General features: G+C 48.3%; 7 non-coding genes and 2 pseudogenes across 7 annotated transcripts; 3 read left to right on the forward strand and 6 right to left on the reverse strand.

Annotated features, from left to right (window-relative positions):
- The first annotated feature begins 770 nt into the window (after nt 1-770).
- LOC138001539 (5S ribosomal RNA) lies at nt 771-889 on the forward strand. Its single transcript, XR_011123225.1, has one exon. It is a non-coding gene; the product is annotated as a 5S ribosomal RNA (ribosomal RNA).
- A 1043-nt stretch (nt 890-1932) lies between these two features.
- On the reverse strand, nt 1933-2096 carry LOC138001541 (U1 spliceosomal RNA). The gene has a single exon (XR_011123227.1). It is a non-coding gene; the product is annotated as a U1 spliceosomal RNA (small nuclear RNA).
- Nucleotides 2097-8050: 5954 nt separating this feature from the next.
- LOC138001604 (U2 spliceosomal RNA) lies at nt 8051-8229 on the reverse strand (annotated as a pseudogene).
- A 5565-nt stretch (nt 8230-13794) lies between these two features.
- Nucleotides 13795-13913, forward strand: LOC138001550 (5S ribosomal RNA). Its single transcript, XR_011123236.1, has one exon. It is a non-coding gene; the product is annotated as a 5S ribosomal RNA (ribosomal RNA).
- A 1047-nt stretch (nt 13914-14960) lies between these two features.
- On the reverse strand, nt 14961-15124 carry LOC138001542 (U1 spliceosomal RNA). The gene has a single exon (XR_011123228.1). It is a non-coding gene; the product is annotated as a U1 spliceosomal RNA (small nuclear RNA).
- Nucleotides 15125-16935: 1811 nt separating this feature from the next.
- On the reverse strand, nt 16936-17116 carry LOC138001601 (U2 spliceosomal RNA; annotated as a pseudogene).
- A 5693-nt stretch (nt 17117-22809) lies between these two features.
- LOC138001562 (5S ribosomal RNA) lies at nt 22810-22928 on the forward strand. The gene has a single exon (XR_011123247.1). It is a non-coding gene; the product is annotated as a 5S ribosomal RNA (ribosomal RNA).
- Nucleotides 22929-23978: 1050 nt separating this feature from the next.
- Nucleotides 23979-24142, reverse strand: LOC138001543 (U1 spliceosomal RNA). Its single transcript, XR_011123229.1, has one exon. It is a non-coding gene; the product is annotated as a U1 spliceosomal RNA (small nuclear RNA).
- Nucleotides 24143-26072: 1930 nt separating this feature from the next.
- LOC138001602 (U2 spliceosomal RNA) lies at nt 26073-26257 on the reverse strand. Its single transcript, XR_011123281.1, has one exon. It is a non-coding gene; the product is annotated as a U2 spliceosomal RNA (small nuclear RNA).
- Between the last annotated feature and the right edge of the window lie 751 nt (nt 26258-27008).

Below are 27008 nucleotides of genomic sequence, written 5' to 3' on the forward strand. Positions count from 1 at the left end.
AATCAACGTCAATGCCAGCCGCGTCAAAGCCATTGATAATCTGTTGGTTGTCGGTAACTGAGTCGCAAGAGAAGTATACAGAGAGATCCTTGTTGAGACGCATAGTGTTCCCAGCGGAGGACCACCGCTCAGCAGGAACTGGATCAAACCGGACACCAGAGCTCATCAGGTCGGCCAGCACATGTGGGAGTGGTATATCACAGCCAAGACTTTGAGAAAAAAGCTCAGGTGACACAGCAGAAGTAACATCCTCAGGAACAGCATCAGCCCACGAGGGAGAGGCAGCAGCATCAACGGGGGTCTCTGGAACAACAGAAATAACAACAGAATCATCAGTCAATAACTCAGTGTCCCCACTCATGTTACTCATTCGATCGCTCATCTTCTTCTATGTCCCACAAGAGAGGGATATGAAGCCCAGCTTCCAATAAAAGGCGCAATTGGTATACTTAGCCAAAAGGCCGAGAAGCGATGCCATAACATGCTGGCAGCAGACGGAGTGCTGCTAGTCTCCTGGTCGCGAGATATGGTGGTCTGATTGTAATCCGTCCCAAGTAGGGAATCTACAAAGCCAACCTGAAAACGAGGCCGGCGCACACAACGATTGTCTACTTGTACAGTGGATGGACGGACGGACGGCAGGCAGCCACAGCCACCAGGACTGCATGGCATTTGCGTTGACGGCAAGAGGACAAATCCACATGGTGTTTCCTCCGACCTCTTTTTCACTTTCCCCTTATAAAAGAGTAAATTTTCACGGCAAATTACTTGTCTACGACCATACCACAGGGAAAACACCGGTTCTCGTCCGATCACCGAAGTTAAGCCCTGTCGGGCGGGGTTAGTACTTGGATGGGAGACCGCCTGGGAATACCCCGTGTTGTAGGCTTCCCTTTTTCGTTCTATCCACTTCATCATCTCAAAGAATCTCAGTTCCCCCCACCAAAGAAAGTTCCAATACAGCTTTTTTTTAAAACACAACATGTCAAGCAAATGTCAAAAATGAGAAATGCAACAAAAACAAAATAGTTCACACGGGAAAGGCGAACTTATATTCCCGAGGGAGCGCGTGCGCGCGAGATCTTATCAAAGCAACGTTTATGACATCAAAGCTATCTTTTTGTCTGAGCAAAGAACAGGACACGGCAAGTGTGAAATTGACGCACTGTTATGCATTGGATGAAAAGACAAACTAGTTAGTGGGGAACATGTGCATACAACGACGGCTAGAAAATTATAAAATTGATCTAGCGAAAACGTGACTTGGTGGAGTTGACATTTTCACTGTTCTCTGCTCAACACGGACAGTATTCAGGCCCCATTTGTTCAAAGGGTGAACAACATTTTTCAGAAAATAAGTCACTATCCTTCCTGAGTATAATACATTTACTTTTGCGATAACAATTCAATTAATTCATAACACAGAGAAACGACAACGTGCGTGTTGGCCACAGAAATGTAACGCCAACTGCCCTGGCCACTTCTCATGTTACTCAATGCACGCCGGATCGCCAGAAGGCAACATAGTACAAGGGAGGCATAAGAAATCTATCACGCTTACAGATAGGCGATCGAACATTGCAAACATACATCTACTTACGTTTTGCAAACGATGCAAGAGGATAAGTGCTCCATCTGCCCTCCGGTACTTTCTTGTTTCACTCGTCGATCGATCTATCCTCGATGATTTCTCTGCAGCAACGAAGAATGCAAGAAATGAAGTGAGGTTCCGCTCCGCACTGCACCCACCAAATAACTCAAACATTCAACGAGATTTCAATTCACGGCAAACTCACCTTGTCCTTGGTTACTCCGTTCCGTTCAGTCCCGTCCCGTCAGTAAACGACAGGGCATCTTTCCATGCTTGCCTGACTGACTGAAATCACACCAACAAACCATCGCATTAGTGCCATTCCTTTCCCGAGGTGGGTGCGGGGACTAGCGCGAACGCAGGTCCCCACTACCAGAAATTATACGCTCGAGTTACCCACATTTGGGGTAATCGCAAGGGTCAACCCAATCGAAGTGCAATGAAAGAGCCTCACCTTGAGAGGACTGCCTCCCTGATCACAGTGCCTCCCGCGTCAGGTAAGTTTTTTTATGTTTAAGGCGAATGGCAGCCCCCTAGTAGGGTGAGTGCAATGGCTACCAGACATTCAGACTCATCCATCAACAACAATGGTTCGCCTCAAACGGGGGTGCACCAGCACGTCAAACGTCACCAGGGAATCGAACCCCGCCCCTACAAACAAAAACAAAAACAAACTAACAAAGAAAAGTATTCACGAGACGCCTCGTCCGACTTACACTCGAGAATGGCATTTCCATAAAACACACAAACAGACAAAGGAAACGGACGGAGGACAACAGGACAAACAAAACAAAAGGACTGTTCAACGGCGAATGGCAGACCCGACAAGGTCGCCAGCCAGAAAGACTCATCCTACAAAGGTAGGTACGCCGTGAAACAAGCAACAGCTCGGGACGATAACAGGACTAAAACTGGGACAGAGAAAAACGACCATTGCAAACAGAGCCGATAATGCCAGACGCACCCCACTGACGATGAAAATAACGTAGACGACGGGGGGACTTGAAACGCTTAAAAAGGAGAGGTAGATTGAACTTGACACGAGAGCGCACCTTTGCGATAACATCGAGAGCACCAGGCGGCACATTACGGAAACGAAAGTCATTCCGAGCGAGCCAGATAAAATACTTACAGACACCTAGGATGTACACGAAAACACGAGGAACTCGACGGATCTCGGCCGGGTCAAAACCAAACAGCACGTGACGGCAAACCAAAGAGGGGGACGAAGACGAAAAACCAAACAATAGAGACTGAAGCCATGAAAGAACACTATGAGCAAGAGGGCAGGAGAAAAACAAGTGAGAAGGACATTCAGAGGCAAGACGGCAAAAGCAAGAGGGGTCGACCGAGTACCCAAAACCGACAAGGCGATCGGCAGTGTACAACACGCCATGGGCGACCTTCCAGTTGAGATCGATCACCGGGCGGTCAAGATTAAAGAAGAACAATTGGGACCAGGTCGAAGGCCAGTAGAGTGAGCCATACAATGGGAAAAACTTGTCAACACAGTGGGGAATCGGACGATCCTCAGACAGCAAAAACAAATAAACAGAATTTGCAGAGATAGAGGAAACAGCAGCAACATGATGAGGGGACAAAGACGCAATGACAAGGGAGGAACGCCGACGGGAAAAGGAACCACCAGCCAGACGCCAAGCAGACAGAAGAGCAGAGTAAAAAGGGGGAAGGGACTTGGAAGAAAAGGCCTCAGGACGGGACAGAACATCAAGAGCAGGGACACCAAAACGAGAATCACACCAAAAGGAAAAGAAAAGAACCCAACTACTCGGAGAAACAGTGAAACGCCGAACCCACTGGACAAGAAGCGCAGAAACTTTAAGACGAAGATCAATGACAGAAAAACCACCAGCAGTTGTAGGCTGAACAACAACAGCACGAGAAACCAGATCGCGTTTGCCCTTCCAAAAAAACCCAAAAACCAATTTACAAAGCTCGGAAGAAACCCAAGGGGGGACATGAATTAGGGAGGCAATATACCAAACCCTAGAAAGGGCCAAGGCGTTGATGACAAGAGCTCTCCCGCCGTAAGACAGGGAGCGTTGCCTCCAAGAAGCCAACACATTCTCCACGGCATTAATCCTAGGACGCCAGTTCTCTTCCTCCAAATTCCCAGGCCCAATAAAGACGCCCAGCACTTTGATCTTGGCTGAGGTCCAGTCCAGGGTGACAGGGGGGTCAGTCTTGCCAGACCATGAACCGAGCCACAAACCCTTGGATTTGGACTGATTAAGCTTAGCACCAGAACCCCTTTCAAAAAGAGCATAAACTTCAAAAATAGCAGCAATAGCAAAATCAGACGTGACAATGAGAGAGGTGTCATCGGCGTACTGCGAGATCGGAGACAGGGCCCGCGGGGCCCCTGGGACAGAAAGGCCAATGATACGTGGATTGGCACGAATGTTAACAGCAAGCACTTCAGAAACTAGAACATACAATAACGGAGACAAAGGACAACCCTGACGCACGCCACGAGACAAAGGAAAAAAACGAGACAGATAACCATTAACAACAACAGAGCTTTGGACAGCAGAATAGAACAGAACAACCCAACGGACAAAGGATGGGCCAAAACCCATCCTCGGCAAAGTAGCACACATAAATGACCAATCCACTCTATCAAAGGCCTTTTCCTGGTCTAAGGAGAGAACGGCAACCGGGATGTCAGATTCTGTGGCAAAGGCAACCACATCACGCAAAAGAGCAACATTCTCGCCAATAAACCTGCCAGGAACACCGCAGGTCTGATCCTCACTAACAACCAGATGGATAACTTTGAGAAGGCGCCCAGCAATAACACGAGAAGCAAGCTTATAGTCGACGTTAAGAAGGGAGATGGGGCGCCAGTTACGAGCATCCAACCGATCTCCCTTCTTAAAGATTAAGGATATGAGACCCCGCCGTTGAGACAAAGACATAGAACCAGACAGATAACACGAATTCAAGACTTCCACTAAATCAGACCCTAGGACGTCCCAGAATTTCAAGTAAAACTCCATGGGGAGGCCATCGGACCCCGGGGCTTTACGACGAGCCATGCCAACAAGGGCACGATGACACTCCTCAAGAGTCAGAAAGCCCTCACAAAGATCAGCTTGGGCAGATGAAAGGACTGAGGACACATTACTAAGAAGAATATTTTGAGCGGCGGAATCCGTAGGACAGGCAGTAAAAAGAGAGGAGTAGAAAGTGGCAAACGAAGAACACAGATCAGAGGGTGTTGAAACAATGGACCCATCAGGGTTCCGAAGCGCCGAAACCCATTGGTCAGCAGACCGTTTCTTCTCTAAACGAAAAAAGTACGCCGATGAGACCTCCCCCTCCTCAACCCAATGGACACGCGACCGAACTTGGGCACCCTGGGCAGCCTTGACATCATAGGCGAAAAGCTGCTCAAGGGTAGATCGATAAACGCCCAAAACCGACAAGCAACCCGCATCAAGGCGAGCCTTGAGGTGTGCCGCCAACCTAGCCAACAGATCACGAGACCAAGAATTTAACTGCGACCGGCGCACGCAATAGGATACCGTAATGCCTTTGATCTTTCCCTTACCGGCATCCCACCACTTAGAAAGAGAGGGAAACGAGAGTTTACGGCGTCTCCAATCAGACCAGAAATCGGTAATGAGGCGACAGTACTCCTCCTCCATGAGGACTGAGGAATTAAGCTTCCAAAGCCCAGGACCAGGAGGAACAGCGTCGGGAACCGTGAGAGTGACAGATACAGCACAGTGGTCGGAAAAGGGGCATGGGAGAATGTCACAAGCGGAGACGGAAGCGACCCAAACATAGGGACACCCAACCAAATCAATACGGGAGGAGATAGAACCATCCGACTTAGTCCAAGTGAAGGCGGAGGAAGACGGGTGGAGGTATCTCCAGATATCAATAAAGCAAGCATCACTAAAAAGACGCCCAAGGGCAACAGAACTTTCACGAGAGGTGTCACCAACCACAGAACCAATACGATCGACAGCGCGGTCAAAAACAGTATTGAAATCACCGACAAGGACAGTGGGAATCGAAGGATCGAGACGGGAGGAAACATCATCAAGGAAAGCGTCACGGTCAGGGTTGCGGTTGGGAGCATAAATGCAAGCAACCCTGAACGCAACACCCTGTAGAGAAAAGTCACACAACAAAAATCGACCATGATTATCAAAGGAAGACTTAACAAGGGACAACGTAGGACGGAATAGAACAACACAGCCACAAGACTTACTAGAACCAGGAGACGCAACAACAGAGAAACCAGACGACTGGAACCAGGACTCGCACTCACTGAGAGAGGTACAGTGAGCCTCCTGAAGGCAAACAACATCCGGAACAAAAGGCAAGGAACGAAGCCAATGTATGAACCCAGCCCGCTTGGTCTGATCTCTCAGACCATTAGCGTTGACAGTGACTAGGGCTAAGGCCATAGTAAAAAATAGAGAAAGGACTATGAACGCTAGTTACGCCAAGGGATCGACGACCCCCCCTGCTTAGATGAAGTCTTACTAGGAGCAGAAGCAGCACCCTTTCTAGCAGCCTTTGCGGGCTCCTTCCGGGGTGGAGGGTCGGCAGAGCTGTCGGAGGAGGTCTCCGCAAGGGGAGGACCACGCTTGCGGGAGCCAGAAATTTCCACCATCTGCACATCTGGCGGGGGAGCAGGTTGGGAGGACAAAGGACCACATAAAGAACCATCAACACCATCAAACTTGTTCCCGGACACACTATCATTATTAAGTTTAGCAGCCGAACTGGCTACTTTATTTAATTTATCACCATTGGTGGCATCACAGCCATTTTTATCAGTAGCATTATCTAAATTGCCACATCTTCGTGGTCTCTTTACGGTATCATTACACTCAATTACATTATCCAAACTATGACCGCTCAGCGGCTCTTTAGTACTATTTTTACCCTTATTATGAATACTTGCACTACTTTGTACATCTTTACTATTACTTTCTTTACTTTTACTTTCTTTATCAATACTATCATTTTCATTCTCAGAGTCGTCGGACGACTCCGATCCACTACTAATATCAACATCACTTAAGGGACTAAAGATGTGATCACTTCCAAGACCAACCTCACGAGTGAGGTCATCAATGCTAGAGGATGGGGGCAGCTCCCCATCACTCAAATCTGGAACAGATTTCCAAGAGGGAAGAGAACCGGAAGCAACAGCAGAGCCAGACGCAGCCACACCGGTAGACACAGCATTTCCGGTGGAGGGCGGCACGACGCCAGAATCAGATGAAACAGAGGGAGGCACTGCAGAAGGGGAGGAAAACAGAGGAGGGGAGGACGGAGCCTCCACTTCAACTTCCGTAGGAGTGGGGTTGTCAGAAGCAACAGCGCCACTACCCCCAGTACCCCAAGCATTCGGCGCGTTGGTGCAGTCACGCTGGACATGGCCAGGCTGGCGGCACCGCATGCAAAGGCCCTTATAAGGGCAGTCCCGGGCCTTGTGAGAGCCCTCACAGATGTCGCAGGTGATCGGCATCCCTTTATACCACACTTTGCACGAATGGTCATTAACGAGAATGGTGCGCTGGATAGAGTCTGAACGGGTCATATTCACAATGCGGGTGCCATCCATGACACCGTCGAGATGCGTCCATCTCCTGTGACGGATGTCATGGACAACCCCAAATCTAGACATAAAATCTTTTAAAACAGAATGGTCACCCTCAAAAGGGTAACGAAAAACGAGAACGTTTTCAGGCCTAGGGCCTCCACCCCGAACATGGCAAGCAACACCATCTACAACAAAGGAATCACAACTCAACACAGTGGTCTTGATTGACTCGTCTTTAAAAGACACACGCACAGACTTGCCAGGCATAAACTGGATTGACACAACATCGCCGACACTAAAACTACGGCAAATTTTCTCAGCAATATAATTAGCATTACAATCGTCGGGAAAGCCGGACACATCGAGAACAACGGTACGCCTAAATAGGCGAGACATAGCTCCAAAAGAGGAGAGAGAAAAAAAAAACCGGCAGAAGCCAGAAAAAGGGCAAAAGCCCCGCTTACCACAATCCAAAAAGGACCAGATAAAGCAAGCTTGAAGATGGCCAAGAACCAAGATGGGTGACCAAGATGGCTGCCCAGGTACACGAACCAAAAATCCAAAAGGCGAACGCCAAATGAAGATACCAACCACGCAGAAAAGCCAGGAAAAAAACGCAACCAAAATGGTAGGGCCTCCGGCCAAGCACAGCGTTCAGGTAAGTATGAACTTTTCTGCCTTCCCATGGACCGCAAAACGCAACTGCTCTGCACATAGCTTGTGGTGGCTTCTTGTCGTCCCAGAACCGGTAAGGCAGGCCGGTGACTCGCTCCTTCCTAGGGAAGACAAGAGAAGGTGGAAGCTGGTCAGTCAGTCAGTCTGTCTGTCAGTCAGTTGTTTTACTTTCAATTGTTTATTTCTTTCCCGGAGGGAAGTGGGCCACACTCGGAGGTAGTGCTATACCGAGGCAACCCGTGGCCGGGACGAGGCAAGCCTCTTTTCCACGGCCCAGTTCCAAAAATCAGTTTAATATATGAGCTGCTCGATGAGCAGCGTATCAGATATTAAGCTGATAAGAACAGATTTTTTTTCCATTTTAAAACTTTATTCAGGACAATCAACTATTTACAGGCAACTACGATGCAGTAGATAAAACTATTTACACCCCAAAGTTACAAAATCAAACGAGGTTACGAAATCAAAAATACACAGAATGGAAAAATGCGTACTTCTCAAAAGGCTACATCAAAAGAAAAACACAGTTCTTTACACAAGTCTTCTCCAAAATCAAAAGTGAAAAACAAGATTATCGTGATCCCGAAAATTACAAATAGCCGGATGAATCCAGAGAGACCGAAATCTAGTAGGAGAAAAGCGATGCTTGTCAATAACGATCCTATGTTTGACATCGGTAGCAATATATTTAATCAAGGCTCTAGAATCCTCTCTTCCATTATGGAAGGTCGCTTTGTTTCGAAATTTCCAAACACCGTATAAGATGGTCTTTAAAATATACAAAAGAATACGAAAATTCTTACTGTCTGGGCGGGGGAACACATATAGAAAAACAGACGCACATGTTGGTTTGAAAGGGGTTGTCAGAAGAGAAGAGAGCAGAGGCAAAAAGAATAACCACACACGTTTGACTCGAGGGCAGTGCAAGAAGCAGTGATCAAGGGTCTCAGCCCTGGGACACGAAGCACAACGGGGGGAAGAAATGTAACCCCAATCGCAGAGGGACCGACGGACCTTAACCGCTCGGAGGGTGATCAGCCATGCCAGATCATTTTTGAAATTTTCAGTAAATTTATCGTGGACAAGTTCTAAGTGGTGGGACAGAGAAAATCTAGAAGAAATAAAAGGAGTCCAGAACCCAGGTAGAATTGCGGGGGTATAAAAAGCTTCCAAAAACAGAGAATAAAAGGCTTTAGACGAAAAGGGGAAACCCGAAGGGATGACCAAGGATCGCAGAGCAGACAAAACATGTGTATAGAAAACAGTAGGCTGGGTGGCACTGGGCAGCCGATTGTCACGTAAACGAGCCCACTCGGGGCGTAAAGGGGCAAGGCTGGCAGCACAGAAATAGTGCACCAGAAAAAAACATTTGCAGGATACGTTCTCAAGAGAGGTAAAGAAGGCAGCCATTCGAGCTGCTTTCCCCTGACACACGAAATCTTTAAGACCCAGGCCACCCTTAGATAAGGGGCAGACGATTGTTTTTCGGGCAACTGTCTCTAGCCGGGAGCCCCACAAAAAGGGCCAAATTAAACTCCTGACTCGATCAAGGACCCACTTAGGACGTTCGAGAAAACGAGAAACATATAACAGCTTGCTCAGGCCTAGTATGTTAAGAATTAAAACTTTGCCAATTAGGGACAGAGAGCGCGACTTCCACAACGAGAGGGAGTTATCTAGTTTGGAAAGGCGCGGCTCCCAATTATCGCGTTCCACATTAACTGTACCAAAGACAATACCCAGTACTTTCATTTTTCTAACCCAGGAGAGGCCAAGTGGCTGGTCCTGGCGATCTTTCCAGGCACCAAGCCACATGGCCTCCGTTTTAGCGACATTGAGTTTAGCGCCAGTGCCTCGTTCATAGAGGGAGATTGCAGAAAATAAAGAGACTAGAGAGCTGTGGTTCTTAACAAAAGCAGTCGTGTCGTCGGCATACTGCCCAACTCGAAATTGTAGGCCTCCAGCCCCCGGGAGGAGAAAGCCATCGATCGTGGGAGAGGCTCGAATCTTACATGCGAGTACCTCGACACACAATATATAAAGCATAGGAGACAGAGCGTCTCCTTGTCGAACACCTCGACGCAGGGGAACAGGGTCAGAGAGAAAATCATTGACTAGAATTTGCATAAAAGCCCCGTTATATAAGGTTCGAATGCAATTCCGGAAAGATGGGCCAAAACCAAAATGTTCGAGTAAAGCTAGAAGAAAAGATCTATTAACACGATCGAAAGCTTTCTCCTGATCAAGGGACAGTAAGATCCCAGTCTCTCCAGTACGCTCAATATAATCGAGACAGTCACGTAGCAAGATGAGATTGGAGGAGATCGATCTCCCAGGCACAGAGCAAGTCTGGTCAGGACTAACAATGCAATCTAAAACTTTGGCGAGGCGCATAGAGAACGCCTTTGAACATATTTTATAGTCAACGTTTAGAAGCGAGATGGGTCGCCAATTCTTCAAGAGTCTCTTGTCGTCGCGCTTATGAACCAAGCGGGTGAGGCTGGCTTTCATGGACTCGCACAGGACGCCATCATTAAGAGACTCGTTAAAAACGTCTACTAAAAGGGGTCCTAGTCTCGACCAGAACGTAGAGTAAAACTCCACCGACAGGCCGTCGGGGCCAGGGGTCTTATTGCGATTAGATAATTTCAAAGCCTCAGAGGCCTCCGCTAAAGAGAGGGGGCCCTCACACATGTCCCGCTTATCATCAGGTAAGCGGGCTGTGACGTGAGAAAACAGCTCCTCCTGAACAGAGAGATCGATCTCTTCCTCCGAGAACAAGTCACTATAAAATTGTTAATGCACCTGCATGATCTGTGGGAGAGAGGAGACCTCAGTCCCATCTGCCGCAAAGACAGATGGGACCAGGGTCCTCTCATGCCGTTGTTTTTCTAAAGTAAAAAAATATCTAGTAGGGGCCTCACCCTCCTCCAACCACTTTGCGCGGCTTCTAACTTTAGTACCTCCAAATTCCGAGTCAAAATAGCCTTGAGGGCGGCTTCGAGGGTAGCAATCTCGTGTGCATCAGAAAGGGATCCTGCGGCAAGCCGTTGTTTCAGGGCAATAAGACGGTTAGTAAGAAGGACCTTCTCCCGGGAGAGCGCAGTACAACGGTCTCGGGAGAAGGAAATGGCAGCCGACTTGATATCGCGTTTTAAGGACTCCCAAAAATCCTTGGAGGAGGGGGAAGCATGACGAAAAAGCAAGTGGGAATCAATGGTTTCAGAAATAACTAAACAAAAATCCTTATCGTCAAGTAGTGAATTATTAATTTTCCAAACCCCCGGCCCGCCTTGCAAGGCGTCAGTGAGATCAAGCTCGAGAAAAACATAATCGTGATCGGAGTGAACGCAAGGAGAAATAGAACAGTGTACAACCTGTTCGCACAGGCGACGATCAACTAGGAAGGAGTCAAGCCTACTAGCAATTAACTTATCAGAGCTAAACCATGTAAATTGCTTCTCGCGAGGGTGTTTAAAACGCCAGGCATCCCGAAGATGACAGGAAGTCTTGAGATCGGACAGGGTTGAGTCAAGCGAGGGTGCCCCCCCTAACTTATCTAGTGCGGAATCATAACAATTGAAGTCGCCTCCAATGACAAGCCGGGAGTTTGGAAAGAAATAAGAGTGTAACGAATGGAAAAAAGCCTTTCTCTCAGAGGGAATCGTAGGAGCATATGTGTTAACTAAGTTTAGGTTGACCTGGTCAAACTGCACTAAGAGACTAAGGACGCGCCCACACGTATCCTTCTGCCACACTGAAATTCTATCTCGAAAACGCTCAGAACAAAGAACAGCTACACCGCCTCGCCGTCCAACAGCCGGGGCCCAAAAGGAGGGCTCGCGCCAGCGAGACGAGAGGGAGCGACGCCTAGAATCATCAGAAATCATAGTTTCCTGTACGAAACAAAAATCGAGGCTAGATTTATCAAAAAACTCAGAAATAAGCGACAACTTACGATCACTCAATCCTCTAATATTAATCGAGCAACACTTGAAGGTAAAGGATTAAGTGGGCGCGTCATTATCAACGTCGATGTCTGGGGGTTCAGCGGAAGCTCCGTCTACGACGGGGCACGCCGCCTTACCTCCAGACCTCGACGGGCTACAAGTTGATCTAGGCCGCTTCCGACGAGGACGACGGACAGCGGTAATTAATGGAGCAGACTCACGAATGGAAGAAGAATCTGACCCGGCTTCTTCAGCCTCAGCGTCTTCACCCTCAGCGTCTTCAACCTCAGACGAGGACGGAGCCATAGTGTCATCTTCAGAGTCCGTAAGGCGAGTAACATCACAGTTCAGAACTGGGGCGCCAGGGGCTGTCGGAGAATCTTCTACAAGCAGGCCCTGGGAAGTCAGAGCACGATCTTCAGGCGAATCAGGAGGCATGGACGAGCTAGGAGAGGCATCAGCTGCCTCGGCACAGGAATCAGTAACATCAGCAGCAGCAGATTCAGCGTCTGCGTGGGATTCTGCCGGAGACTCAGCATCACGGTAAGAGAGAGGGCGGCGGTACCAGGAGAGATTACAATCGATCGCCTTATGTCCAGGCTCTTTGCATATGCAGCAAAGCATGGGGCCCGGACAGGACCTGGCAACATGGCCAATAGTGTCGCAGTTATAACAGATCTCGTTGGCGCAATCCTTGGCCAGGTGGTCGGGACTGTGACAGTGACGGCAAGTCCTCTGCTGGCCGTCATAAGAGACGCGCAACAGGAACTTGCCAAAACGCAGGAAAGACGGGATCGGTGTGTGGATCAGCATTCGTAAATGGCGATGACCATTGAAGACAGAGGTGTATCCCTGTACACGACCGCGACGAGATGACAAAATTGGGCCATATTTACGAAGGCGGTATTCCAAAGCAGGGTCTGACAACTCGTAAGGGGCATCATAAACTGTCACGAAGGTCACACGATTCTGGGCCGGATGGACGGCTACAGGGTGCTGTCCAACGAGAAACGATGATTGGCTGACGAACAGGTCTCGGTAGCGCTCAGTAGAAAAGGTGATTTGGACTGAACCATTAGGCGATCTCTGCAAACAGCGAACTGCCGAAGCCGGGATCCCATCCCGGATCAGACCATCAAAGATGACTTTACTGGGTAAAGATTTATCTAACAGCGTGAACGATGCCGAGCAGGGACGATCTGGGGTCACGTTTTCTGGATGGAAGTGTTCTTTTTCAAAGGCAGACAGGTATGATCTTCGGGTACGAGCCGAACGAGTAGTAGAGCTAGCCAGCCCACGACCCACTCTGGAGGCATAAGTATCACCAGCCGGCACATTCTGGGAGGAACTATTATCAGCAGGAGAGGACACATCCATGTGGGAGGTCTCATCAGGTACAAGAGATTCCAGATATTCAGTAATTGGCGTAGCGCCAGCACTTGGAAGCGAAAAGGAGACGGATTCAAGAGGAAACTTGCATTCAGGAACGTTTGACCAGGAACTAGGATCAGCATCAGTATCAACATCCATAGCTAAAACGTGTCAGCTACGTGTAGCAGGAGGAAACCCAAGTCTTACAAAATTTTAAGAGCTTTGGCGTTCCCTCCCGGCAGGTACTTAGCACTCGCTCAGAAAAAAAAAGAGCCAATTCACAACAAAAGTGGGATCTAGCCAAAAGGCCGAGAAGCGATGCCATAACATGCTGGCAGCAAACGGAGTGCTGCTAGTCTCCTGGTCGCGAGATATGGTGGTCTGATTGTCATCCGTCCCAAGTAGGGAATCTACAAAGCCAACCTGAAAACGAGGCCGGCGCACACAACGATTGTCTACTTGTACAGTGGATGGACGGACGGACGGCAGGCAGCCACAGCCACCAGGACTGCATGGCATTTGCGTTGACGGCAAGAGGACAAATCCACATGGTGTTTCCTCCGACCTCTTTTTCACTTTCCTCTTATAAAAGAGTAAATTTTCACGGCAAATGACTTGTCTACGACCATACCACAGGGAAAACACCGGTTCTCGTCCGATCACCGAAGTTAAGCCCTGTCGGGCGGGGTTAGTACTTGGATGGGAGACCGCCTGGGAATACCCCGTGTTGTAGGCTTCCCTTTTTCGTTCTATCCACTTCATCATCTCAAAGAATCTCAGTTCCCCCCACCAAAGAAAGTTCCAATACAGCTTTTTTTAAAACACAACATGTCAAGCAAATGTCAAAAATGAGAAATGCAACAAAAACAAAATAGTTCACACGGGAAAGGCGAACTTATATTCCCGAGGGAGCGCGTGCGCGCGAGATCTTATCAAACCAACGTTTATGACATCAAAGCTATCTTTTTGTCTGAGCAAAGAACAGGACACGGCAAGTGTGAAATTGACGCACTGTTATGCATTGGATGAAAAGACAAACTAGTTAGTGGGGAACATGTGCATACAACGACGGCTAGAAAATTATAAAATTGATCTAGCGAAAACGTGACTTGGTGGAGTTGACATTTTCACTGTTCTCTGCTCAACACGGACAGTATTCAGGCCCCATTTGTTCAAAGGGTGAACAACATTATTCAGAAAATAAGTCACTATCCTTCCTGAGTATAATACATTTACTTTCGCGATAACAATTCAATTAATTCATAACACAGAGAAACGACAACGTGCGTGTTGGCCACAGAAATGTAACGCCAACTGCCCTGGCCACTTCTCATGTTACTCAATGCACGCCGGATCGCCAGAAGGCAACATAGTACAAGGGAGGCATAAGAAATCTATCACGCTTACAGATAGGCGATCGAACATTGCAAACATACATCTACTTACGTTTTGCAAACGATGCAAGAGGATAAGTGCTCCATCTGCCCTCCGGTACTTTCTTGTTTCACTCGTCGATCGATCTATCCTCGATGATTTCTCTGCAGCAACGAAGAATGCAAGAAATGAAGTGAGGTTCCGCTCCGCACTGCACCCACCAAATAACTCAAACATTCAACGAGATTTCAATTCACGGCAAACTCACCTTGTCCTTGGTTACTCCGTTCCGTTCAGTCCCGTCCCGTCAGTAAACGACAGGACAGGGCATCTTTCCATGCTTGCCTGACTGACTGAAATCACACCAACAAACCATCGCATTAGTGCCATTCCTTTCCCGAGGTGGGTGCGGGGACTAGCGCGAACGCAGGTCCCCACTACCAGAAATTATACGCTCGAGTTACCCACATTTGGGGTAATCGCAAGGGTCAACCCAATCGAAGTGCAATGAAAGAGCCTCACCTTGAGAGGACTGCCTCCCTGATCACAGTGCCTCCCGCGTCAGGTAAGTTTTTTTTTTATATTTGAGGCGAATGGCCGGGCCCCCAGTGGGGAGAGTGCAATGCCCGCCAGACAAACAGACTTATCCGTCACACAACAACGGTTCACCTCAAATGGGGGCACACCAGTACGCCAAAGTCGCTGGGGAATCGAACCCCACCCCTACAAACATAAAACGGGATACAAACATAACAGATGGGCCGTATCCAAGAGATGCCTCGTTTGACTTACACTCAGGGATAACGAACCCCACACAGGACAAGAACAGGACAGGAAGACAGATCAGGTGCTGCAGATGTAATCGACGATTTGGACTATATCAGGAATCGAGAGGCGCAACCTATAACCGGCTACAAGACGCTTGCCATGAGCTAGGACGGAGGCATGATTGGAACCAGCTTTAAGACTGAGAATGAGTTGAGTGGACAACCACTGATAATCTTCAGTGAGACCAGGGGACCCAACGATGGTCTCAGGCAGGGGCTGTGGAGGCTTGGAGAAAGGCAACTTGACATTCTTGGACGCGGACGAGGCAGGCGGGGCAGAAACTGACGGAACGGGGACAATCTCACCCTCCTCAACATCAGCGGACGGGGCGGACACAGAAGCAGGAGACGGTACTGACGAACAGACTTCTTTAGCACGCTTGGAGACAGGAGCTGACAATGCACGGGCTTCTTTAGGACGCTTGGAGACTTTGACATTTACTGATGAGGGAGGAGGAGACGAGGTGGGCACTGACGAGACGGTGTTAGGTTCAGACGGTGGAGGAGGGGACTCAACTATAGGACGCTCAGAAACAGCAGGAGGAGGCGGAACAGAGGAGACTGGTGGCGGGACGGACTCAGCCGGCGGTACAGGAGACGGAACAGAAGGACTGGAGTGGGACGGGCCCCAGGCCTGCTTACAATCACGAGCCCTGTGACCTGGCTGTTTACAGCGCAGACACCGGCCCGAGAAGGGGCAGGCCTGAGGCAAGTGACCGGTTTCACGACACATGGAACAGACAACGGGTTGACCAGCATGCCACACACGAACGGGAAAGTTGGACACAGACAGGGAGGACGGGATGGACTGGACACACTCGTTAAAAGACATAAGGAGAACACGAGAACCATTGGCCACGGACGGGAAATCACGGAAGTAACATGGACGGACAGAATGAACAACACCAAAGGACTCGAAAACAGCTTGGACTTCAAAATTAGAGACTTCAAAAGGCAGATCACGTATATACACTGAACGGATTGGAACATTGGAGACGGTAACAGGGATGGACACCTCTCCATACTGGAGAGAAGACCCCTGAAGAAGCCTATTCCGGTACTCAACGGACTTGAGAGTGAGACGGACTTTTCCACTCCTCAGGAACTGCACAGCAGACACACTATCCGGTTCCAGAACACGCAGCAACTGTGGGACGATCTGGGTGGAGCCGGTGGACCTGTAGATCTCAGCTGGAAAATGTAACACTATGCTCTTCGGAAACGCCATACCGCAAAGAACAGGAACCAGCAAGGACGAGCTTCCAGTGGCAGGAACAGAACCTATCAAGAACAAACTGCCAAGCCCTTACGAGCTTACACGGCAGAGACACTTACTGGCGTCAACAAATCAATGAAGAGCGTCAGGTAAGTATGAACTTTTTCAGCCTTCCCATGGACCGCAAAACGCAACTGCTCTGCACATAGCTTGTGGTGGCTTCTTGTCGTCCCAGAACCGGTAAGGCAGGCCGGTGACTCCCTCCTTCCTAGGGAAGACAAGAGAAGGTGGAAGCTGGTCAGTCTGTTGTTTCACTTTCAATTGTTTATTTCTTCCCCGGAGGGAAGTGGGCCACACTCGGAGGTAGTGCTATACCGAGGCAACCCGTGGCCGGGACGAGGCAAGCCTCTTTTCCACGGCCCAGTTCCAAAAATCAGTTTAATATATGAGCTGCTCGATGAGCAGCGTATCAGATATTAAGCTGATAAGAACAGATTTTTTTTTTTTTGTCAAAAGAGCGTTTATTCACAAATAAAAATGGAGCTATTACATATTCAGGAATACAAAAAAGTCTACAGAGTCACAAAGCCGGAGTAAGCAGCTAGCCGTAAGGGCCAGGGGCCCTAACGATAAAGTCCATGAACTGCGCAAGTTCCTTAAAGAGAGCCCCGGATTACAGGCACCGCAAACAGCGCGCGGACAAAGCAAAACGAGAATTAAATGTACGCCTAAATAGTAACGCTAGGAAGACCATTCTCTACGGTGCAAAAGCCTGGGAGAGACCACAAAGAAGAAAAGCGACTGTCTGAAAGGCGAAAGTGATCGAGCTTAATTCGACTACGGAGATCGCCAGAAACAAAACGGATAATAGCCCGATGATCTTCTTTACCGTTATAAAAGGTGGCCTTATTGCGAAAGAGCCAAACACCGTAGAAAATGGTCTTGATAATGTGGCGCGCAATGCGAGCCCTCTTTGTAACGAGAGGGGGCCAAATAAAAAAGAACACGAAAGGGACATTTAAGGTAAGCCGAAAGCCTAGCACACGATCTAAAATTGGGGAAAAACGGGACCAAACCCGCTTAACCCGAGGGCAATGCAAAAAACAATGATCGATAGTCTCTCGTCTAGGGCAAGAAGCACAGAAAGCCGAGTTAATATATCCCCAATTAGCAAGGGAATCACGAACTTTAACACCGCGGAGAGCGATTAACCACAAGAGATCATTTTTAGGATTTTCGGTAAAAGAATCACGAACGAGAGACCAATGATCATTGAGTGAGAAAGAAGAGCCACAAACCTGGGTCCAAAACCTATGCAAGATAGGGGAGGAGGAATTCGAGGAAAGTAGTTTCAAATATAAACGCTTAGAAGTTAAGTCGCAACTGCCAACGGATAGAAGAGTTTCGAGGCAGCGGGTGTAAAAAGGAGACGGAAAGCAGGCAGAAGGGGCAAAGTTATCGCGCAAACAATTCCACTGGGGGCGAAGAGAAGACAAACGTCTACCAACAAAATATTTACAAAGATAAAAACTAGAGTCGTGAGGCGAGTCCAAGGTAAAAGCCATCCCTGCTAACTGCAAGGCAAGGCACTTAACACTAAAGTTAATAATACCTATACCCCCTTGCGCAGCGCTTAAATATAAAGTATTACGAGCAACCGTCTCAATTTTACAACCCCAAAGAAAAGGCCAGATGAAACTATTGATACGGGAAAGGACCCAGGCAGGGGGAAGCAAAACCCTAGCTAGAGACATCAGCTTACTTAGCCCTAAGGTGTTAATAAGGAGAGCCTTGCCTAGGAAGGACAGAGAACGAGATCTCCAAAGATTGAGGGACTTCTCTAATTTGTTTAACTTAGGCTGCCAATTATCATTCTCAACAGGGATAGTACCAAAAAAGACCCCAAGAATTTTCATTTTCTTGACCCAAGTAAGTCCAAGGGGTTCGTCAGTCCGAGAACGCCAAGCACCGAGCCACATGGCCTCCGTTTTCGACTTATTTAGCTTAGCTCCAGAACCACGTTCGTAAACACTAACACAATCAAAAAGCTTATTTAGAGAGAAAAGGTCTTTCAAAACAGCAGTAGTGTCATCAGCATAAAGGCGAACCTTGGCCTGCAAACCCCTTGCACCAGGAAGTAAAAACCCCTCAATCTCAGGAGATCTACGGATCAGATTAGCAAGAACTTCTACACATAAAACATAAAGTAGAGGAGAGAGAGGATCCCCCTGACGGACGCCCCGTTCAAGGGGGATACTCTCAGTAAGCCAATCGTTAAGGATGATACGCATGCAAGCACCATTATAAAAGGTACTAATCCAGCGACAAAAATCAGAACCAAAACCGTAAACATTAAGCAGCTCTAGAAGGAAGACGCGATCGACTCGGTCGAAGGCCTTTTCTTGATCTAAACTAATCAAAATAGCAGACTCATTTGTTTGCTCAATGTGGCTAAGAACATCGCGCAACAAAGTCACATTAGAGAAGATTGAACGACCCGGAACAGAACAAGATTGATCAGGAGAAACTATGTGATGCATAACCGAAGAAAGACGAGTTGTGATGGCTTTAGAGATAATCTTATAATCCACATTGAGCAAAGAAATGGGCCTCCAGTTTTTCAAATTCTTAATATCCCCACGCTTCCTATAAATAAGGCGAGTAACGCTTCCCTTCATAGAATCCGAAAGTTCAGAGTCGTGGAAACATTGGTTTGCGACTGATAGTAAAAGGGGGCCCAGAGTGTCCCAAAAACGCAAGTAAAATTCGACAGACAAACCATCAGAACCAGGTGACCTTCCTAGGCTAAGGCTCCTTAATGAAATAGTCAATTCATCTAAAGTTAAAAGTCCCTCGCATGAGTCGCGCAGAGGAGGAGAAAGCGAAGAAGGAATAGAATCAAAACAGGATTGTTTACACACAGGATCAATAACCTCTTGCGAGAAAAGATTTGAATAAAAGCGCACGTGCGCACGTTCAATCTCTTCCCGAGTGAAAACTTCAATGTCATTATCATTCAAAATGGAAGAAACGTTATTACGGTCTAAGCGCTCACGTTCTAACTTGAAGAAGAAGCGTGAAGGCTTCTCGCCCTCCTCAAGCCACTGGACGCGAGAACGGATTTTAGAGCCTTCCAAAACACGCAAGGTAAGAGCATTCAGTTCAGATTCAAGCCGAGAAATTTCAGGGGCGACCGAAAGGTCGCCACAGACGAGACGGCGCTTGAGACCAATTATTGCATTAGTTATAAGGACGCGCTCATGCGAGAGACTTCTACGTTTATTCTTAGCAAATGAAATAATTTCCGAGCGAATAAAATCCTTAAAAAAGTCCCACCAACATTTGACTGACGGAAAATAGTCAACGCAATCGGAGAGCTCGCGAATCTTAGCATCAAAGGAAAGACAAAATTCGCTATCATTCAAAAGGGAGGAATTAAATTTCCATAAGCCCGGACCACGCATATGATTAGACTCCAATTTTAAAGAAAGATTAACAAAATCATGATCAGAAAAGGCGCAAGGAGAAATGTCACAGGACTGAACTAAAGGGAATAAATTTCGGGAAACAAAAAATTTGTCAAGGCGCGAGCCGATGGAGAAATTAGAATTAAACCAAGAGCACGCTCGGACACGGGGATGCAATTTGCGCCAAGCATCTTCAAGGTAAAGTGAACGACGAAAGTCAGAGAGATATTTTGCAATGGAAACATTGCCACCAAACTTATCTAAATCAGATTCATAGCAATTGAAATCACCGGCAATAATAGTAAAATCAGCAGGAAGGCAGAAAGCATGCAGGTTCTCGAAAAACACTTTTCGGTCAGTCAAAAGGGTGGGCGCATAGATATTAATAATATTAAACTTACGATTATTATACTCAACGAGTAAACTAAGGACACGTCCATCATGATCTCTACGCCAAGATAAAACTTGACCATCAAAACGATCGGAAATCAAAATAATAACACCAGCCTGTTTACCAACAGCAGGGGACCAAAAAGATGGCCCACTCCAGTCAGCAACCAGGGAATTAAAGGCAACAGGATCAGATATTAAGGTCTCCTAAATGCAGATAATACCGAAACCGAAACGAACATAATCAAGCAAAGCTTTCCGAGTAGCCTGATTAGAACCACGTGAATTAATTGAAATTAAATTAAATATAGAGGTCATGATGGACGGCTTTTTTTCGTAGGCACACGCGAAGGATTCGTTGACTTACGAACAGGCACAATGGTTGGAGTGACATTAGCAGGTGTCCGGCTGGATCCTCTCTTGACAGCTCGTCCCAACGTACGAGTTGGGAAAAGGTCAGGCGCAGGGGTATAATCATCTGAGTCAGAATCATCAGAAACGACGAGAGGATGGTCACCAGGGTCAGAAAGCAGCGGGCGAGAGGTCTGTAAAGGCGAATCAGCATCAGGATCAAGGTCAGGATCAGCATCGTCAGAAGCAACATCAACGTCAAGATCAGGAACAGCATCAGGAACAGGGTCGGTGACAGGGGCAGGAACATTATCAGGATCAGAGTTGTCATCAGGGTAATCAGGAAGGGAGTCAGGCGGAGGATCAGCAACATCCATAGCATAAGCTACTTCGGCATCGGAGGCAGCTTCTACCAAGGCTGGATTAGAGGGCGCATAGGAGGCCAAAATACTCTGGGACTGAGAAAGGTCAGAAGAAAGGAGAGGGGAAGATTGTATCTGCGAAGGGGCCGAGTGCTCAGAAGAAGGCTGCAAAGAGGAAGACTGCGACGAGGATTGGGAAGAGCAGGATGAAGATAGTTGGCTAGGAGGCTGCGAAGGTCGATTAGAGGGCTGAACAGCAGGTTGAAGATCAGGAGACGGCTGGGGAGGAGGGTCGTCTGGCTTGTCAGCATCTCGGTAAGATCGAGGACGGCGATGCCACGAGTGTTGACAATCGATAGCCCTATGGCCTTGGTCACGACACACACAGCAGAAATCCTTCTCAGGGCATTCCTTAAACATATGACCAATACGCTCGCAATTGTAGCAGAAGGTATTAGGGCAATCCTTAGCCATATGATCGGGGAGGTTGCACTTTCGACAAGTAGGCGTCTGATTGTCGTGACGGACACGGACCAGAACCCGGCCAAAACGAAGAAAGGAAGGGATAGATTTGGACAGGACCATACCAAAGACCCGAGTTCCATTGTCCAACGTAGGGTAGTTCTGGTGTTTACTACGTCGAGTAAACTTCACAGTACCATAGGGAGCAAGACGCATATGAAGCGCAGAATCAGGAAGTTCATAAGGAGCACCAAAAACAGCAACATAGACGATACGGGGGTTACCAGAAGATGTAGGGGCACCAGAGCGGAGGAAACCAGGCACCAACGATGAAGCCCGAAGAAAGGTGTTACGATAATCTTCTTTGGTAAAGGTGACACACACTTGCTGCGGGGAAACCCACTGGACGCAGCGAACAGCAGCAGAAGGGATCTGGCAGGTCTCTAGGTCGGCAAAAAGATCCTTTAAAGCAAAGTCGCCATCAGGTTTCGGAAAAAAGGCAGAACACGGTCTCTCTGGCAAGCGGTTATAAACAGAAAAATTCTCTCTCTCAAAGGTAGACAGAACAAAACGGCTGCGAACAGGAGCATTATTGACGAGCGGAACAGGGTCACCAGACCCGGCAGTGACACCAGCATATGAAATAGCAGTATTCGATGAGGTAGCAGCAATATCAGAAGAAGGATTCACAACAACATTCTCAGAAACATCATCCATAGGGGCGTCGCCCCAATTAACACGTGTATCAGTATCAGCATCCATGGAATCGCAAGAGCAAGGATACCACAAGGAACGAAAAACCTACTACCAAAATGGTAGGGCTTCGCCCTGGGAGAACCCACAAAACATCGGCCAAAAAGATTTAGCCAAAAGGCCGAGAAGCGATGCCATAACATGCTCGCAGCAGACGGAGTGCTGCTAGTCTCCTGGTCGCGAGATATGGTGGTCTGATTGTCATCCGTCCCAAGTAGGGAATCTACAAAGCCAACCTGAAAACGAGGCCGGCGCACACAACGATTGTCTACTTGTACAGTGGATGGACGGACGGACGGCAGGCAGCCACAGCCACCAGGACTGCATGGCATTTGCGTTGACGGCAAGAGGACAAATCCACATGGTGTTTCCTCCGACCTCTTTTTCACTTTCCTCTTATAAAAGAGTAAATTTTCACGGCAAATGACTTGTCTACGACCATACCACAGGGAAAACACCGGTTCTCGTCCGATCACCGAAGTTAAGCCCTGTCGGGCGGGGTTAGTACTTGGATGGGAGACCGCCTGGGAATACCCCGTGTTGTAGGCTTCCCTTTTTCGTTCTATCCACTTCATCATCTCAAAGAATCTCAGTTCCCCCCACCAAAGAAAGTTCCAATACAGCTTTTTTTAAAACACAACATGTCAAGCAAATGTCAAAAATGAGAAATGCAACAAAAACAAAATAGTTCACACGGGAAAGGCGAACTTATATTCCCGAGGGAGCGCGTGCGCGCGAGATCTTATCAAACCAACGTTTATGACATCAAAGCTATCTTTTTGTCTGAGCAAAGAACAGGACACGGCAAGTGTGAAATTGACGCACTGTTATGCATTGGATGAAAAGACAAACTAGTTAGTGGGGAACATGTGCATACAACGACGGCTAGAACATTATAAAATTGATCTAGCGAAAACGTGACTTGGTGGAGTTGACATTTTCACTGTTCTCTGCTCAACACGGACAGTATTCAGGCCCCATTTGTTCAAAGGGTGAACAACATTATTCAGAAAATAAGTCACTATCCTTCCTGAGTATAATACATTTACTTTCGCGATAACAATTCAATTAATTCATAACACAGAGAAACGACAACGTGCGTGTTGGCCACAGAAATGTAACGCCAACTGCCCTGGCCACTTCTCATGTTACTCAATGCACGCCGGATCGCCAGAAGGCAACATAGTACAAGGGAGGCATAAGAAATCTATCACGCTTACAGATAGGCGATCGAACATTGCAAACATACATCTACTTACGTTTTGCAAACGATGCAAGAGGATAAGTGCTCCATCTGCCCTCCGGTACTTTCTTGTTTCACTCGTCGATCGATCTATCCTCGATGATTTCTCTGCAGCAACGAAGAATGCAAGAAATGAAGTGAGGTTCCGCTCCGCACTGCACCCACCAAATAACTCAAACATTCAACGAGATTTCAATTCACGGCAAACTCACCTTGTCCTTGGTTACTCCGTTCCGTTCAGTCCCGTCCCGTCAGTAAACGACAGGACAGGGCATCTTTCCATGCTTGCCTGACTGACTGAAATCACACCAACAAACCATCGCATTAGTGCCATTCCTTTCCCGACGAGGTGGGTGCGGGGACTAGCGCGAACGCAGGTCCCCACTACCAGAAATTATACGCTCGAGTTACCCACATTTGGGGTAATCGCAAGGGTCAACCCAATCGAAGTGCAATGAAAGAGCCTCACCTTGAGAGGACTGCCTCCCTGATCACAGTGCCTCCCGCGTCAGGTAAGTTTTTGTTTGTTTGAGGCGAACAGGCAGCCCCCCGGTAGGGTGAGTGCAATGGCTCCTGGACATAACATCAAATCCCACACCGTATGAGGGTGAGGGTACGCCTAAACGGAGGGTGCAACCAGCACGCCAAACGCGCCGGGGGATCGAACTCCGCCTCCACAAAAATTAAGGCAACACAACGGAAACAGGACAAGACAAACAAAAGAACCGCACACTGTAGACGCCTCGTCCGACTTACACTCCAGGGCGACAGTTCACACTAGACAAACGTAACAGAAAACACAAAGACTTCAGCCGGGGAGGAATCGCCGGAGGAGCGGAACTCCTCGACAAACCAGGCAAGCGGTTCATCGAGACTGTTGGAATGAGCATTCCCACGAATGATCTCCCAAGTGGCAACATCGCACCAGACTTCCTCATAGGTACTCATGGAGAACTTGGCGGTACGGTGTTCGCGACGGTCGGTATCCATATCCAAAACGGCTGATCTGTCATCCGAGGATGCGCCAGCTGAAGGAAAGGAGTACCGATCTTTGGGGAGTTTACGCTTCCGCCTCCGCTTAGGCTTGCGCTGCCGGGGGGAGCCAGAAGACTCTTTAACGAGAACATCCGACTCCGAATCCTCACCTGGAGTAAACTCCAAAGGGAGGATTACGACCCTAGATGCGTCATCGTCGGAGGGCAACAGGTTTGCACCTGCGCCCACCGGACTCGGCAGGAGAGGAGGCCGAACCTCCTCCATAGCATCGTCTACGACAGCATCCGGGCTTACGTCCGGATCCTCCACAGCCTCTGTGCCAGGGGGACTGGCATCAGGGGCCGGAACCCCAGCCTGCTCCTCTTTACGAGAAGACGCCGGAAGAACTCCGGAGGCCGGTTGAGGTGCAGGCTGCCCCCAGGCGTTCCTACATTCACGGGCCATGTGACCAGACTGGCCACAGCGCCGACATCGTCCACTGAGCGGGCAAGCACGACTTCGGTGACCGATCTTCCTACAGATGGCACAGTAGGGGGGCTGACCACGATACCAAACACGGCAATCGAAGCCAGCTACACGTACATCACCGGGAACGTCCTTAGACATAGACATCTTGACAAGGCGGTTGCCATCGCTCAGGCCGGGGAAACCATGGTGCTCACTCCTCTGGACAGAATGAACCTGCCCAAAGGAGGAGAAGAACGCACGGACGGCATCGTCTGGGACCTCAAACGGACAATCCCGGAGATACACCAGACGGGACGAGGTGTCGGCACTGGTAAGACGAAGCTGGTAGTCGCCAAAACGTATTCCACGTTCTATGGTGGACTGACAAGACTGGATCTCCTTGAAGGAGAGACGAACTGCTCCATTTCGGAGGAACTGGACGGAGGACAACTGATCTCTCTCCACGCTCTCCAAGAGGCGGGGGAGGACTTGGGACGAGCCCACGGAACGGAAAACTTCAGCCGGAAAAAAAGCCATCAGGCTTTTCGGGCACTGGATCGTACTGGAGGTAGGCATCCTGGGCCAATCGCAGGAGAGCCGAAACTCAACTTTGAAGCGGACCCAGAAGCACCACAAGCGTTAGAGAAGCTATCTAGCCCCGAAGAGCTATTAAAGATAGCACCGCAAGTGAAGGAATAGAATGCAAGCACACAAGTGAAAACACTATGAGCACTCACAAACCGGCTGCCGAGCCCTCACGAGCTCACAATGGCAGTGATACTAGCTGGCGTCAACAACCCAATGAAGAGCGTCAGGTAAGTATGAACTTTTTCAGCCTTCCCATGGACCGCAAAACGCAACTGCTCTGCACATAGCTTGTGGTGGCTTCTTGTCGTCCCAGAACCGGTAAGGCAGGCCGGTGACTCCCTCCTTCCTAGGGAAGACAAGAGAAGGTGGAAGCTGGTCAGTCTGTTGTTTCACTTTCAATTGTTTATTTCTTCCCCGGAGGGAAGTGGGCCACACTCGGAGGTAGTGCTATACCGAGGCAACCCGTGGCCGGGACGAGGCAAGCCTCTTTTCCACGGCCCAGTTCCAAAAATCAGTTTAATATATGAGCTGCTCGATGAGCAGCGTATCAGATATTAAGCTGATAAGAACAGATTTTTTTTTTTTTCTTTTGATAAAATTTTATTTACAAGGGCCTAAGGGCCCAGGTAAAAAGACCTGATTACAAGAAGGTACTGGAGCAGCTAATAATTACAGTGCGTCGGTGCAAAAAGGTAAACAGAGTCCATCTCAAAGCAAGGTGCAAGGTGCAATTGCCTACCTGAACTATCTAATGAACAAAAAGAACTAAAAGTGAAAAATAGGACGACCGTTACAATCAACAGAACAGATTACACTACCGGTCGACCAAAAATCTTTAACTCTAGAGACAGGTTCGCCTAAGATACGCAACTTAATATCTTTAATAATCATGTTAATAATAGAACGTGAGCCAAGAGAGCTGTTTCGAAAAGTCGCAAGGTTACGCGCCAGCCAAACGAAGTAAACGATAGTCGCAATGAGATAACTAGACAGACGGTACCCCGGGGACGACGAAATAGGGGACAAGGGAAACAAAACAGAAGAAAAGGACAGCACAAAGGGAGAACCAAGGAGACGAGAGAGAAAGGGCGTAAAGAAATTCCAGACATGAACGACCCTACGACATGCAACAAAACAATGACAAGGGGATTCAATACGAGAACAAACAGCACAACGGTCGGAGGCAATATAACCCCAAACCTTGAGGTTATATCGCACCCGAACTGCATTATGTAAGAGGAGCCAGAAAACATCACATTTATAATTCTCGATAAACTTAAGACGAGACTTTCGCCACACGGACACCCACCGGATTATGGGGCGGCCAACAACGGCTCCCCAAAAACTAGCGCATG

The sequence above is a fragment of the Montipora foliosa genome, chromosome 4 (genome assembly GCF_036669935.1).
Source record: "Montipora foliosa isolate CH-2021 chromosome 4, ASM3666993v2, whole genome shotgun sequence".
NCBI classification, from domain to species: domain Eukaryota; kingdom Metazoa; phylum Cnidaria; class Anthozoa; order Scleractinia; family Acroporidae; genus Montipora; species Montipora foliosa.